The sequence below is a fragment of the Telopea speciosissima genome, chromosome 8, assembly GCF_018873765.1.
Source record: "Telopea speciosissima isolate NSW1024214 ecotype Mountain lineage chromosome 8, Tspe_v1, whole genome shotgun sequence".
Lineage (NCBI taxonomy): Eukaryota > Viridiplantae > Streptophyta > Magnoliopsida > Proteales > Proteaceae > Telopea > Telopea speciosissima.
The window spans coordinates 46,532,908-46,536,002 of record NC_057923.1 but is presented as its reverse complement, the minus strand read 5'-3'; positions in this window follow the sequence as shown (position 1 = coordinate 46,536,002).

Here is a 3,095-nt window from a genome sequence, read left to right as displayed (position 1 = left end):
AATTATCTTTAAGTTACCCTCTACTTGGCATTCCTTTAAAACTGAGATGCACAGAAAGAAAACACAAGTGGGGCTGGATGATCTCAAACGGTTCATTAGAATCGAAGATGAGAACAGAGCCAGGAATAACTTGGAGATGGTGAAACAATAACATGCATCTGCCAATTTGGTTTCACAACCCAAGAAATATCCTAGGCAGTCCAAGCCACCTAAGAAAGAACCCCAATAGTTGGAGGTCAAAAAGACTAATTTTAAAAAGAGGGGCAAGTGCCGCAACTGTGGAAAGTGGGGTCACTATGCATCTGAGTGTAGGGGTCCTAAGAAAGGGAACACTGACACACCACAGAAGGAAATTCACATGCTGGTGGACAAGACTGAGCCTACTAACTTTGTTGCCATGCTTGGCAAGGATAAGGGGTTGACTAGTACATCTTCAAATTGGTGGTTAGACTCTGGAGCGACTTGTCATGTTTGCAATAGCAAGGACCTGCCCTCACTGATGTTGTTCAAGTAGCAGAGACTGTCATCACGTTGCAAATGGAGACGTCGTGGAAGTGGCTCAACAAGGGACAGCGAACTTGGTTCTATCATCAGGTAAAATATTAACTTTGAAAAATGTTAAAATCTTTCCTGGTTTTGAAAAGAATTTAATTTTCATTGGAATTTTGTTTGATGCTGGCATATCTATTACTTTTAGTAGTGGTAGAGTAACATTGTCTGTTAACTCCTTTTATTTTGGATGTGCTTATAATTTGAATGGTATGTTTAGGTTGAGTTTAGCTAATGAGACAATAAACCAGATTAACCATAATTCACTTGATCCCAAAATACTACATTGTAGGTTAGGACATGTGAACTATAGGAAAATGCTCAAACTAGCTAAAACTCATAATTTATCATTAGACACTTCAATTAGATTTAACAGATGTGAAGTGTGTGCTCAAACCAAAATAACTAGAAAACCGTTCAGACCGATTTCTAGGAGCACTCAACTTCTTGAACTTATACATTCTGACATTTGTGACTTTAAAAGCTACACAACTAGAGGAGGTCGGAAGTATTTGATAACATTTATAGACGATTTTTTTAGATATTGTCATTTATATCTGTTAAAATCTAAAGATGAAGCATTTGAAAATTTTAAAATTTTTAAGAATAGGGTAGAAAATCAGTTGAACTTGAAAATTAAAATATTTAGAAGTGATAGAGGAGGAGAATACAAATTGACAGAGTTCAAGGAATTCTGTGCCTCTGCAGGCATAATCCTTGAAACTACTGCTCCTTACTCACCTCAATCAAATGGCATAGCTAAAAGAAAGAACAGGATGTTAACAGAGATGTTAAACTCCATGTTATTGACAGTTGGCATGCCCTCTTGCTATTGGGAAGAAGCAATGTTGACTGCAAATCACATTCTAAATAGACTACCACGTTCAAAATTGACTTTTACACCTTATGAACTATGGCATAATCATCCCTGTAGATATGACACTCTTAAAGTTTGGGGCTGTATAGCTTATGTTAGGATACAAGACCCTAGGAGACCTAAGGTGGGAACTAGAACAAACACTTGTGTATATCTAGGTTGTGCAGGAGACAGTACTGCAGACCGATTTTTGGATCTATCAACCAATGTGGTGATAGAATCTAGGAATGTTATATTCTTTGAGGATAAATTCCTTAGAGATAAAGGCCTGACCTTGCCTGGTTTGACTGAAGTGGTTACAGAATCACCTTTAGAATCTGAACCAATTGTTTCTGACACTACTCCCACAATGCTCCTTGAATCAGAATCTAGAAGAGTATTTACTAGAGATCGAGTACCCAAGAATTTTGATGAGGATTTTGTGACCTACCATTTAGAGGCTGATCCATCCACCTATAAGGAAGCGATGAGATCTAGGGACTCACTGTTATGGAAAGAAGCCATTGATGAGAAAATGAGCTCTTTAATGCAGAATGAGACCTGGCACCTTATTGATCTGCCTAGAGGGGCCAAGACAATAGGGTGTAAATGGGTACTGAAGAAGAAACTTAATCCGGATGGGTCTATAATCAGGTATAAAGCACGATTAGTAGCTAAGAGCTATAAATAGGTGAGAGGGATAGATTATTTTGACATCTACTCCCCGGTCTGCCATTTGGCAACAATAAGGATTCTTCTTGCCATAGCATTTATTGAGCATTATGTTGTGCATCAAATGGATGTAAAAATGGCTTTCCTTAATGGAGACCTAACAGAAGAAATCTACATGAACCAACCTGAAGGGTTTGTCATGGAAGGTTCTGAAAAAAGAGTTTGTAAATTAAACAAATTTCTCTATGGTCTTAAACAAGCACCTAAATTGTGGCATGAGAAGTTTGACAAGATAGTAAAGAGCCTTGGTTTTCAAATCAGCAACTCGGATAAGTGCCTTTATTTTTTGTCTGAGTCAAACAAGGTCGCGATTATTTGCTTGTATGTAGACGACATGTTGACTCTTGGTTCTGATCTCTCTGTAGTGAGTGACATTAAAGAAACCTTGTCCAAAGAATTCGATATGAAAGATCTTGGTGTGGTAGACACCATTCTTGGGATGAGAGTAAGCTTCAGTGAGCAAGGGATCACCCTTAGTCAAACTCATTACATTGAGAAGCTACTTTCTAGTTGGGGATATAGTGATTGTAAACCGATTGAGACACCCTATGACTATAACAAACGGTTAAAACCTAACACAGGTGACACCGTGAATCAGTTAGATTATTCTAAACTGATTGGTAGTCTCATGTATGCAATGAGTTACACTAGGTTAGACATAGCCTTTACGGTAGGCATGCTGAGTCGTTTCACTAGTAATCCTGGAAAAGAGCATTGGGATGCCCTATCGAGGCTGATGAGATACCTTAAGGGTACTCAAGGTTATGCTTTATGTTATACTGGACATCCTCCAACTTTGAAAGGATATTTTGATGCATCTTGGTGCTCAGATTTAGGAGACAGCGGATCCACCAGTGGTTGTGTATTTACACTAGGAGGAGCAGCTGTAGCATGAAAATCCAAGAGACAGACTAGTATTGCTTTGTCATCTATGGAATCGAAACTTTATGCTCTAGTT